Source organism: Nannospalax galili, unplaced genomic scaffold (assembly GCF_000622305.1).
Source record: "Nannospalax galili isolate Female #2095 unplaced genomic scaffold, S.galili_v1.0 scaffold246, whole genome shotgun sequence".
Classification (NCBI taxonomy): domain Eukaryota; kingdom Metazoa; phylum Chordata; class Mammalia; order Rodentia; family Spalacidae; genus Nannospalax; species Nannospalax galili.
Genome location: NW_008356327.1, coordinates 39,178 through 53,007, shown reverse-complemented (window position 1 = coordinate 53,007; position 13,830 = coordinate 39,178). Strand labels below are relative to the sequence as shown.

Below are 13,830 nucleotides of genomic sequence, written 5' to 3'. Positions count from 1 at the left end.
TTATTTTGATATATCACAGTGAAAGATTTATCGTCCTCTTTTGGGAGCCCCTGTCCAAAAAAAAAAAAAAAAAAAAAAAAAAAAAAAAAAAAGCAGATATCACTCTACAGCCATCAAACTAGAAAACTACTCACTTCGGCTGCAGAAATTTCATGGCAAGGTTATTTGTCTGCAGTGCTGGTGAGCTGTGAATTGTTATTTCTTTTTCAAAACAATGTCACAACACTCATGAAAACTAAAAGCAGATACACATTTGGAATGTATAGTGCTTTCTGTGATGGTTAGTGTGAACTGTCAACTTGATGAGTCGTTAACATGTAGAGGATACCTGTGGAGGATTACCTTGATTATGTTAACTGAGGTGGGAAGGGCCGCCCACTGGAAGTGGTACCATTCCCTGGACTGGGGTGCTGCATTTTATAAAAGAAAGTTAGTGGAGCACAAGCATTCATCACCTTCTGCTTTCTAACTGTGGATATGATAGGATCAGTTGCATAAAGTTCTTGCTGCCCTAATCTTTCTCATGATGAACTTTAGCCTAAAACTGTGAGCCAAAACAAATCCTTTCTCCCTTAATTTGCCTTCGTTACGGTATTTTATCATAGCATCAGAAAAAGAAACTAAGACACCCTCCCGGAAATCTACCCCATAGGGATGTTTAAAGGGTACTGCTCTAAAGATATTTCAACATTGGTTTTAATGACAAGAACTGAAACCAAAAATGTTGTCCATTAGAAAATGAATAAGTAGACTGTTTATTAGCCATACCTGAGAACACACACCACATTGTTTTTAATGGATTAATACTGCAGCAGGTACACTGAAAGATTTCCCTTGGGCAATTCTGAGTGAAAAAGGAGGAGTTTAAAAATCATCTCACTGTTGTAAGCAGTGACCCCAAACACCTTGTATGTGCACATGTTACTAACATGGACATGGAGAAAACTATGAAAGGACATATAATGTTCTCATGACTTATGGACAAAAGAAATACTGTTTGGGGTTAAAAAGGCAAGAGGAGCTAAATAAAACAGAAAGGAGCTCAGTGAAAAATAAACTTCAAAGTCTCCAAACAAGTACATGTATTTGTTTATGTGTATGTCTATGTGTATATATCTGTACACAGGTGCCCTCAGAAACCAGAAGAGGGCATCAGAGCTCCAGGAGCTACAGGCTGTTTTGTGAGCCACCTGACATGGATTTTGAAAACTAAACTTGAGTTGTCTGTAAGAGTAGCAAGCACCCTTAACTGCTGAGTCATCTCTCAAGCCCGAAGCACACACACTGTTATGAGAAAGACATACTTGTAAATATTAATGTTCCCCATGGAGATGAGTTTTCTAAAACAAAGCTTACTTCCTGTAGATCTTAAGTTGTGTTCCTTTGAAATACTAGAGTCCTAGAACTAAAAATAAATTCATATTTAAAGACCATGAATACCTGTCAGTGCATGGGTTGGAAATATGGCCTTTAAAATGGAGCACACACACACCAATAAGTACACAAAAGAGTTTTTGAAGAAAAATGCATGTTTAAAATGGAAAATATTTTAGGGTAAGATAAAAGTGCTTTTAAAAGACTAAAATATAAATCTTAAAATATCTGTGATATTTTAGACACATCAAAGTTCTACAGAAAGAAGATAAACTAAATTGGAAGCTACTAACTCAGCCTCTCCCTTTGACTCGGCCGCAGAGCTTCTTTCCCATTCTTTAGGATAAACTTCATGTGCTGTGTACCTTCATAGTGCCATCACCAGTACGAGCCTGGGTAGGGATAATGATCAGCTGCCTTGATCACTTTCTTCAGAGGATCGATGCTGCTAGCTGCATACTCCTTCCCAGTGCTCATCAGGTTGATCTCTCAGGGCTTTTCTATGTGAAGTTTCTCTGTGCATTTCGAAGGGGATAAGAATTCATCCATTGCTCACTGAGCATCTCACGTGAGCTCACACTAGACAGTGGCCCCTCTTTTGTGCAAGGTAGTCTTTCAAATGTCTTACTAAGATGAAAGATAAGTTAGGAATACAGCATTGAGATGCAATGAAAAAAAAGTAGAAATTTAAAAAGCATTACTGCTTTAAAGATAATGACAACCAGGGTCCCCATTTTGACATGGTTATCTTCTGGTTTAATTTTCTCTTTAACATCTTCATCAATAAAATGGGTGCCATGTGTCCTTTCTACTTTACAGGACTATCAAGATCAAACCCAAACCATTCTGTAAACTACCAAACACTAAGAAATTTGTTATTAGTCCATATGTCTCAAGTATTCTCAACCCACTTGATTTTCAGGTTACTTATAAATACAACACAAAGTCATTCCTTCTGCCTAGAGCCTTGGTATGTCATATTCTAATCCCATAATACACAGTAGAGTATTCAACATAGAGTAAGAAACACATTATGCTTTTCATGGACTCATTAAAAGTTCATATAATCTCTCAAAATGAAGTATTGATGTTTTCCAGTTTCCAGTATTTATACCTAAGCAGAAGAGATGATGGACATCCACAGAACAAGGCCTTTGAACTGTCCACCTGCCTGAGCTTTCTTTCCAAATACCCCTTCCAAAGCAATATTTGATCCATTGCAATTGATTGTGACTACCTGCGAAATTCATGCAGTCAAGCCTTTCCTTCTATTGCTCTTATCTTTAAAAAGAGTTCCTATTCCTACATTTAAAATATTTTTGGTCAAAGCTAACATTCTTAATATATAAAAATTTTAGCGACCAGATCCTATAATTTGTATAGAACATCATTAGCTAGATACGTTCATGTAAAACAGGGGTTTTGAAATTTTATCAATCAGACATAATTATTTTTGGTTTGCTTTTAAAATGCAAATAAGCCTTCTCTAAACTCCTTAGAACACTATACGCCCTACTGGCCAACTACATGCTAGGGTCTAATTTTGGAAAAGAAAATTTTCTGGTAAGATAGATAGCAAAGATATTGCCAAAACACAATTAAGCCATCAGTGCGAACAGATAAGGGAGAAAGCACCACCGCTGATGAAACACATTTTGGATTGTATTCCTCCTCATAAATTTGGGATGGTTCAGTGGGTAAAGTGAGTTTGATATCCAGGACTCACATGGTGGAAGGAGAAAAACCAACGCCCACAACAGACAAACGTCCACAAGTTGTCGTCTGACCTCACCTGGTGCACCAGGGCAGAGGCACCTGCCCCCACATGCACCCCCCACCACACATTCAAATAAATGTAAATTTTAAATTTAAAAAATAACCAAATAAACTTTTTCCACAAAGGAGTTTTGGTATGTATTAAAACATGAAACTTTGGATTTCATACCCAGAAACAATCTTCTTCCCATGTACTTTGTTCAAGCAACTTACGCACTTAACAAATTACTTTCTTTTACAATTTTCTACACAAATTTTACTTCTTCATCTGGATTTTCATCTCATTAATGATAATATCAAGCACATTTTTACATGATTTCAAATACAAAGGAGCTAAGAAAAAGGAGTAAAGGTCAAAGGATAAGTGCAACATTTCTTATAAAAATAATGTTCTTATTACTTTTACTATGCCACTAGCTTTAATTGTAATTGCTTTACCACTAGCAAAATGGACACTAGCCAGAATTTATTGGTCTACTATTACCACTCTCTGGAATGTCCTATGGAAGCTTTCTTCTAAAATAATTGTTTTGCATTAGGTCTCGTGATTTGTTTTAGTACATATATCAACAACACACAATTGGCTTTTCTGCTGGAGTAAATACTCTAACAAATGCATTCTAGGAAAGGTAGTAAACCAATATCATCTACAGTCAATAAAAGAATGCAGTCTCCAAAGAATATCTATTTGTATAAGATCCTCATTATTGCTCTATTCTATAAAAATAACTCTGGAATGTCATATTTGATGCTCGTAGAGATGAGTTACTAAAGCAAAGTTTGGGGTTTCTCATGCTCAGATCTCCACCCTAAAGCTATTGACTATGACTGCATTATTTAACTCTGATCATAGTTTGATTCCAAATCCATAAAATAGAATCAGAATATAGTACCTAGTCCCAGCTACTTGGGAAGCTGAGGCAGGAGAATTGTTTGAGGCCAGGCGTTCTGGGCTGTAGTGGACTATACTGATTAGTGACTGCACTAAGTTCAGCAACAATATGCACTTCCCTGGAGCAGGGCATCACCGGGGTAAACCAACCCAGGTCGGGAACAGAGCACATCATAATATAGAACATATTCTAAGATAGAAGCATAGCATAGGATCTATTGCAAAATGGTTCATTTTATTATATGTTACATCATCCTGTGATACAGGATACACATATGCCATAAACAGATAAATATCAATGAATATTTGTTGACTGACTGAAGAAATCTGGCATTTTTATATAATGGAAATTTTCTCAAAGCTCAAATATATACAATTCCAGGTAAAGAATATCCAGTAAAGAATATAAATTTTAACAGAGATCATTCCTACACACAAAAGGAAAAGTTACAAAACCCATAATTATATACATTGAAAGTACAATCATTAAAAATATAGCGGTTTTGTGTTCTTTAACTTTACACTTCTTCACAATCCATCGGTTACTTCCATTATTCCCATTCAAAGAGGATTTACCACTCTCCACATCTAATGACTGCCAATCCACCTGTGTATCAAGATAATAAGCCCTGTTGCTCATAACTAGAAGCACTGTTTTCATTCTCCCCTTTTATTTTCATTTTGTTAAAATAAGTTTCAAACAATTTTGAAATCATTGCCCAATGTGACAAAGTCTGAGGAGAGTCTGTGACTTGACAAGAGAGTACCATCACCGTTACTCAAATGACACATCCATCAAATAAATAATGTTAGTAAGTCAAAATCCAGTTCATTAAAGGAACTTTGGGGATCACAATGTTAGAGAAGTGAAAAAAAAGCCCCATAAGATTAACTGGTCAAAAATAAAATCTCTTGTCTATCTGTTGGAAGACCCACCTTCCTTCTCTCCGCCATGTGACTGCCAGATCTCCAGGTGTCTGAGGGCCACGCAGGCTCTAAACCTGCATGGCCTCCTGGCTTTCTTCCTTCTCTCCTCCTCAAGGCAGCTGCCAAGATTTCCAGCTCACCTGCCCTGAGGACTTTTCTTTAAAATTCTAATAAACTTGTCCTAAAGCTTCCATTTGAGTTCATTCTTAAATTCTTTTATGAATGCGACTAAGAACCCTCTAGGAACACTCTTTCTCCCCTGTATCAACCACATAACTAGACTATGGGCCAATAATTTGATCATCAACATTATACAAAAACTAAATGAGGCTGGTACATGTTTACCAAAGAGTACAGATCAAATAAGCTGACGTGTGCAAAGCCTGCTGCCTAACTGTGCATTACAGTGGATAGACAGTAAAGAACAATACTCTATGTTGCTGCTTTTGAGAGAATCATCAATATACTAGAGCCCACTAACATTTGAGGAACATTAAAGTGTGTAATTCTAAACTGTGGGAATGACTTTTATTAATGGACATAATCTGCACTAATGACTTTTAATTAACCTCAGCAAAATAACGTGCCCTTATGTATTGTGACCTTGGCACCTGATCTTGGTTCCTAGACAACCTGAGTTCGGTACGCCACCCAAAAAGATAATGAATGGATGAGTTAATGAATGTTGGCATGCTTGAGAATTAACATAGAAAAGTGCTGAAAGGCGGTGTCCTATTTCCATGGCACACAGTGGAGATTGGAAAGGACAGGTGACCTTGGATAAATGAGATATTCTAGAATGAAAAAACTGAATGGTCTGCTCAAATTAGGGTGGAGTCAAACTTGTACTTCCCCAAATGAAGCTGGAGAAACCATTTTGAATAAAATTATGGGTGGGGCCAGACTGGGGACACAATTCCAGAGACAGTTCCAGAGACAATTCTATCAGCATAGTTCCAGGAGACAGGCGGTTCTGAGTGATGTCTAGGGGAACAAGTGTCCTCAGAATTCACACTCACTATTAAAATTTGAGAGTTAAGAATTGGATTTTTATTTGTTCAGGCAATTATAATGTTGGAACAGTAACACCACACTAGATACTTTATATTATGATCTTCAAAAACACTCTAAGATGTTGACATCATTTGTTTTTGCTTTGTTTACTAATGAGTAAATTGAGACTGAAGAATTAACTTGCCCAGTGAGGCAGCTAAAAACTAGGTAGTCTGATGTTTTGCATTCTATCCTGTTTGGCTCCTAGATACTAATGGGCTTCTTTTTATAAGAAGAATAACCCAAAATTCAGGAAATAGAGTGATCTGAGAGCTAGCTGACTGAGCTGAATATATTTAGCTGGAGATGAATGGTTAGGTATAAAGACTATGGCATCCCTCAGATCAGTTCTCTCAATGAGTATTTGAGCATTTCCATTTCTTCATCACACTAGGCACTGTGTGAGACTCCAGTAAAGCACCTATGAAGAATATTCACTTTCTTTTCACAAGGGGCTTATTTTTGGGAGACAACAAGACAAACCAGCAAACAACCAGCACTGTGCTATGGAGCCAGAGAATACAGACTGGAACTCAGTGTATTCTAAAACATCAGAGTGATAAATAGATTCCCACAGAATATGATGCTGATGCTGATGTTCACAGTGATAGTTTTAACACAAGCAGGAATTGAGACTCATGTACTTATGACAGGGAAAGAGCCTAAATGAGTTAGACCGATGAGATAGTTTGATTCTGCTTCATTGTCCTTTGTATGTGTAAAGAAAAGTTCATGATGGGAAATGTGGCTATAAATAAAATGTATGTTCAGTAAATTTTCAAATAGCCACTGAAGGTCCTTGTCACCCATTTTTCTTCATATACACTTTAAGCCATGTATGATGTATGGTTTAGTCAACAGAGGAAATGGAGATCTTCAGTTCTGTTCTCTCTTCTACAATAAATAACAAATTTGGGGATTCGATTTTTCTTTAAACAGGTTGTTTGATCAAAATGATAAAAACTTTAGGGAATTTCTTAGAGTATAAAGATTTCCTTTCTTTGCTTATTTTATTTCTTGAATTTATGTGTGTGTGCATGTGTGTACATGTGTGTATACCTGTGCATGCAGGCCTGTACATATGTGTGCTCATGTGTATGAAGTCAGAGGTTGCATTGAATGTCTTCACTATCCCTCTTCTCCTTATTTTTTAAGACAGAGTCTCTAATTCACTGACTGGCTAGACTGGCTGCCCAAGGAGCTCCAAGTATTCATCCTTCCAGTCCCTGCCTCCTACTGCTGAGGTTGCTGACATGCCCCACCATGCCAGACTTTTCATGAGGTGGCTAAGAATATCAATTCAGGTCCCCAAGCTTCACCATAACCACTATACCAAATGATCCATCTCCTCATCTCCACAATATTCAATCTATAAATAATCATTGTTCATCTTCAACTTCAATTTTGTGTAAATGATCATTAAAATATATTTTATGTATATTTGTTTTGAAAGCTTAGATGAGTCACCTATATTACATAAATATAAACAGGCAGTTAATTTCATACCAACAACACAGAAATTTTTAAGAGCGGCTTTCTCAAGGTCACACAGCAAATCTCTGGTAGTTCATGAAATGGAGTTCATGACTTTGACAGATAGCTTTCTACTCACATTCAGAAATTCCTTTTCCATAAGTGTCATTTATATGTGCTCACTGGGAGAAGCTGGGAAGTCCATCTCTTCAGTGGGGGAGGAGGCACAGGGACAGGGATGAGTGGAGAACCAGAGTAGTTCTCTGGTCAAATGGGTCACAATACCAATACCTTATAGTTTTCCAAAGTGACTTCTATCCACATTACCTCATCTAACCCTCACCACAGTTCCGAAAATTAACCAAGGTCATTCCAAGTTAATAAGCAAGAAAGATGAATCAAACTGAGATTGTCTGCCACCAAAATGTGTTCTCCAGGATGCTTTATTCTAGAAGATGCCTGATTATTAAAATGAATGTTTTATTTATTTCAGTTTGTTACAATAATCTATCCATCCCAATTGTCGTTTAGGCAAAAGCATATGCATTATAATGTTACAGTAATTTATCTTGGTCAGTTTTTTGGGGACAGGGTAGCTTTTATGTTTTCTTATGAATTAGTTTACATTCTTCTATGAACAAGCTTGTTAATCTCAAAGTGAGACTAGCATTACTAAATGTAGAATCTGACCAAATAGAATGTGTATGTTTCCTCTGTTAAACATATGTATAGCTGTATTTTCCCATAATTATTGGCCATAATATCTATAGTGTGGAAGGATGAATACCAATATAGACAGAGAATATGAAAATGCATGCATAAATATAAATATTAAATATATGCATACATAAATAGAAAAATTGATATGACTATAGTATACACATTTTGTAAAAAGTTATATACACCAAAAATCATGGTACATGTTGTACCTTAGACACAATTTCTGTCAAAGCCAGCAGGCAGTTCTCATGGGCTTTCATGGGGGTTACAAAAGTATCTCAAAGCTCTCCAGATTTTTGTTCTCTCACCTTCAACGGAGCAGAACCACCACCACAAAGGCTCTCTGCTTCTCCCTTAGTACCTAGGTAGCAATATTGTTTGAAGCAATCTGATAAGTATACTATTAAATATGCAAAAATATGTACCATGTGATTAGCAACAAAGTACTGAGAATCAGTGACCTTTGCATGTTCAGCCCTAAATGGAAAATTATATTACCCCCGCAGTCCCCTATAAGGTTCAGGGAGCGTTGAGGAAGAAGTGAAAAGAATTTAGAACCAGATGACAGGAAGAATTGCTGTGAAATATTGTCCTCTGGACATGGCATGGCTGCCACATAGGAACTCACTGCAGCTATCGTTACATGTACAAGACCCACACAAGGTCAAACCCACAATATCAGTCAATATTCCAGCAGGCAGCACCAGTTAGGCTAAGAGTGTTAAAATACATACATACATACATACATACATACATACATACATACATAGGAGAGGACATGGATGTGGGAGAAGGGTGTATTGGAAGATGTCCAAGCGGTGGAAAGGAAGGTGGGGGGGGGGGCAAATGTGATCAAGATCCATTGAACACATGGATGAAATTGTCAAAGAAAAAAATAAAAATATTTTTATTCTTAAAAAAAAAACAAAATAAAGTATGTATATATCTGTAAACCTTATTTGAAAATAAGTATGGCAGTTGAAAAAAAAAAGAAAGAAAAAAAGAAAGACCATACTAGAGCACAGCGATTTGGGTGAATATCCTATAATCTTCTACCAGACCAAAGCAAATTTTTATGGAGCAATATGACTACTCAAGTAGCCACTTTGTGACAATAAACACTCCTAACCAAAAAATCCTTTTGTAACTTAATTACTGAGAATATATAGAGAAAGCAACCATTTAATCCACAGCATGTGTTCTCCACCACAAGAACTCAGTAGCTGACATCAGATGGGGTGTGGTTCATGTGGGTCTTGAGAATGAATTCTGGTGGGTTTAAGTCACACAGATCTCTGGCTTGGGAGTTAGAACCCAAGCAAGCCTGACCGAGCCACAGGCAGTTGACCTTCCGGGCACAGGGCAAGGCCCATCTGTTAGCTTCCATTCTGCTCAGGGAGAGGAGTGGGTGTGGTGCGTGAGTTAAGGCTGTGGTTAAAGGGTGTTGCCAGTGACTTAATTTCAATATTTTTACTCTTACATTTTATGCACATTTAAAGCCAAAAGTGGTGCATAATTCACAGTCTAAAAACTGAAAAAGTTTTGAGTTAAGAAAAGGAAAACAAGCTGACTGAGGTGGTGTATGTCTGTTATCCTATACTCCGGAGATTCAGAAGTTCAAGGTGAGTTTCAGCTACACAATCAAGTCAAAACCCATCAGGACTAAGTTCAAAGAGGGGAGAGGGAGGAAGGAGGGGAGGAAGGGCAGGAGGGAAGGAGGGACACAGAGGGAGGAAGGGTTACATATTTTCAGTCTGCTGTTAGAGTTACTCTCAAAATCAAAATGTCACAGATAGACAGCTGCAACCCATTTTAGAATTTATAAAAATGAAAGTTACTTCTTAAACAAAAAAAAGAGAACAATAGTGTTAATTTGAGGATTTTTAACTCTTGCTCATTAATCAACATATAACAAGGCAGTAAACTATCCGAGCAAAGAATAAGTTTGTGAGTTTCAAATGAGTCTGTGCTATTACTATTTTTGTACAGCTATTCTGTATTAATGCACATACTAGAGCTAGATTTATGACCCTGACACTCTTTAAAAATGTGTCTCCCAAATATAAAGCAAACAAATCACTTGGCACTCTAATGTAGTAAGATTGTTTTAATGTTGTTTGATTTATACAAATAGAAAGTTTCATGCTTTTCATTTTGTATAACTGGAAAAAAATACCCAGAACAACCACGTTTTATAGTCTCAACTATATAACAACACTACCTCACTGATTAAGGTTTCTCAAAACTTTAGATCAACCAACATTTCCAATTCAAAATGCCCCTAGTACAGGCCTAGAGGCCCAAGAACTTAGATCACCTTTGCTGAGATAAAGCACACCTAGGCTTACAAACTATTTTCATTACGTTGATAACAGTCTGTTTCATGGTAGATCATCTAACTCACTGATGCTTTTCTCTTCACAAGCAGCCAGAGGAAATTTCTGAGCAACAAGTATATTTGTGCACTACCAGAACAGGAGGGATACCCTAGGCTGGATGCACGCTCCGGAGACTCAATGGCAAGTATCATGGGAGAGAGGGTGCCTGCACTCCCTTCTCATTCCATACACACAGAGGCTGCAGCACTGGTCAACAACCACCAAACAAGAGTTGCTAAGGTCAAGGTCTCCCTGCTACACCAGGACCATTTCCTCCCAGACAACATTCATTTCTTGAAAAGGAACTAAGGGATGTGTTAAGGGCTCAGTAGCACAATTTTCATTCAATGAACAGTAATGAAAAGCACTCCCCAATAAAGTTGCGCTGACTTCAGTTTCTTTTAAATATGCCTTACTAAGTAGAAGATAAATAACTAAAGGACTTCAATAATAAGCAGAAATCCCCTAAGGATCATTTGCCCTGACATGACTATGTTAGTTACACAGTTGCAGCTCATAAATTATGAAATTTCATGTGAAAACATTCTAATTTTGATGGTTTAAGTATATTTCATAATACTTATGAGTTGGTATAAACCATTTTCCCTAAATATATTCAATAGTTCTGCCAATTCTTAGATGCTCAAATCTCTCTCTCTCTCTCTCTCTCTCTCTCTCTCTCTCTCTCTCTCACTCCTCTCAAATGATCATATTATACTCAATCTATTATCAAGATTGGCCAGGTTGCAGCCGTAAAGATATAACTTATGCACCTGAGATATCTTTCAGCATCCTATTTTTTAAGATTCTACAGTTAAATTTTTTCTAGCCTAAAAAATCAATACCTTTTAAGTAACCAGTTTTTTTTTTTTTCAATGTAAACAACATGTGAATGAGGTCTGTGAATAGTACAACCAGGGAGGAGGGGTTTTTCTTGGGGAGGAGGGGTTCCACTGTGGTAATTAAATGCCAGTTCCAAAAGCCTGTCTCAGATGATGCTATACTCTCACTCTTCAAAGTGACCACTCCTTTTCCCACCACAAGGTGTTAATTGCTAAAACCCACCAAATTTCTTTCAAAGCACTTACTTATCTAAACTATCCTTCACTAAGAAAAAGGAATGGAGGCGTCTAGGTGGATTTGCCCATGACGTATATTTGATTGGCAGATGTCGAAGAAGCAACTAGATACACCGGCACTAAATGTAAATAGAGCTGTTCATCTCACTGGTGTTACAGGGAAACAGAATATTAACGCTGTGTTAAAATACCTTAGTGCTCAGTGGAGAATTCTATTAGCCAGTAGAATTATTTAAAACAATCTATACAGAACAGACTTAAGCCATCTGTACAGTTAAATTAGCGAGCTGACAGTACTAACCACACAAACTGTTTGTCCAGATTACACATTCCGTTGTACTAATACTCTTTAATTCAACAGAGTCAGCTTTTATCAGCTGAATTAAGACTAGGACTATTAAAGTATGCAAAACTCGAAGAGCAGGGGTAAAGGGGCTGGGAAGCTACAGGGCATGTAACAAAGGAATTGGTACTTTTTCCAAGCATTTGCCTCAAATGCACCAAGAAACAAAACTGTTGAGTGCACCCCACCCTTTTCCCCAAAGATAAAAGTTTGCAAAGTTCTGGTAGGCAGTTCCCTGCCCAACAAAAGCAGGATTGATTCTCCTGGTAGGAGAGCATCCAACCTGAACTCCAACTAAAGTAGCGGAGGTCAAGCCCGAGCCCTCTGAGCTGAGCTTCACAGAGCAGAAGTGGCTCCTAGGCCAACTCCGCGGGCTTCGTGGCCCAGGTGGCCTGACAAAGTTGCCCCTTGTCAACTCAGGCCAGGTCCTTCCTAACTGAAAATAACAGCCACGGGCCAGCCCCTGGCTACTTCCATGGGCCAGGCACGGTTGCAAGTGACAGTTCCACATCATTGCAACCCAGACAATAATGAATGTACCACCAGGACCACTATTCATGCCAGCAGTGTTATCTCCGCCTTAACCCCTTCCCCTCCACTCTCCAGCGCTCACACACAACCCGCACCAGCTCCGGTGCAGCAGCAATCCATCCTGGGGACTAACTACTTCCAAGACACCCCCTCACCCTCAGCCCATTCAGCCCTGGAATTTTATTTCTCATTTTTGGCAACTGTCAGGCAAACACTGCAATCAACAATTCCAGTCCGGGGAGCAAAGCATTTGTTTAATTCACGTTACTTGCTAAGTTCTTTTTAAAATGTTTAGGGGAGTGGGGGAAGTATCCTCCCTCTTTCTTCTCCACGAATCCGACCGCCGCTCCACGCGCAGCAATAGCATCGCCCTTCCCTGGGCCCCCTCCCGCTTCCCAACACTTTCCCCCCTTTAAGAATACAGACCAACCAAAATGATTTAACTTGAGCAGATGACACAAGGAAAATAAAACACGTTAATAGAATAAGGTCTGATTTGGGATGGCAAAGAAAGAAGGAGGGGGTTGTTTATTTTGATAAGAAACGGAATCGGCACAGACCTGAACAGAAGCTGCAGAGCAGGAGAAATTGTTTTCTTTCCCTCACAGAGTCCCCCTCTCTCGCCCTTTCTCTCACACGCGCGCGCGCACACTCGCGCACACACGCGCGCGCGCGCACACACACACACACACACACACACACACACACACAGACGGCGTCACCCGCGCACACTCACACGCACACGCACAAGCAGAGCCTCTCAGCTGCTCTCTGCAGTTCTCAGGAAATGAATGGGGGGCAACCCAGGGAACTGTTGTACTTGCAAATGACTTACCCGGATCACATGATGCGCTAAATGTAGGGTGGGCCGGTGGGTGGAGGCTGCCGAGACGCGAGCCCGGGTCTAGCGTGGGGAGCCTGGCCAGGCCCGCATCGAATTACCCCGGGGCCCAGCCGAGGGGGTTGCAAGAAGCCGCTTCTCCTCCCTTAGCAGCCCTTAGTTCAGGAAATCGGAGAGGCACGGGGGGTGGGGTGAGGTTGGGGTGTGTGTGGAGTGTGTGGGGGGGTGAAAACACCAAGCCCCCAAACAAAAGAGCTCCAGGTCCTCCTCCCCAGAAACAAAGCCGGGCCGCTGCGGGTGAGCCCCGGGGTGGGGCCGAGGGCGGGGGCGGCAGCGGGGAGGGGCTCGCTCAGCAGGCGCTAAGTCGCTTTATTGCCATAAAATGGGGCCCCGAGCCGCTCCGCCCGAGGATTAGGAGGCGGGCTCTGAGTGTGATGGTTGAA

At 39.4% G+C, this 13,830-nt stretch overlaps 1 protein-coding gene across 4 annotated transcripts in view; it reads right to left on the bottom strand.

The window, feature by feature from the left end:
* The window catches only part of Klf12 (Kruppel like factor 12), a 518,406-nt gene extending 504,710 nt beyond the window's left edge, over nucleotides 1-13,696 (bottom strand). For 2 of the 4 annotated variants that reach the window (XM_008854538.2, XM_029556890.1), the window contains exon 1: nucleotides 13,382-13,696. The gene's annotated coding sequence lies outside the window, so the exon portion shown is untranslated. Of the gene's footprint in view, nucleotides 1-13,106; nucleotides 13,186-13,381 lie in introns of those variants that run through there. The other 2 variants (XM_008854539.1, XM_029556891.1) reach the window with 1 other exon arrangement.
* Nucleotides 13,697-13,830: the final 134 nt, after the last annotated feature.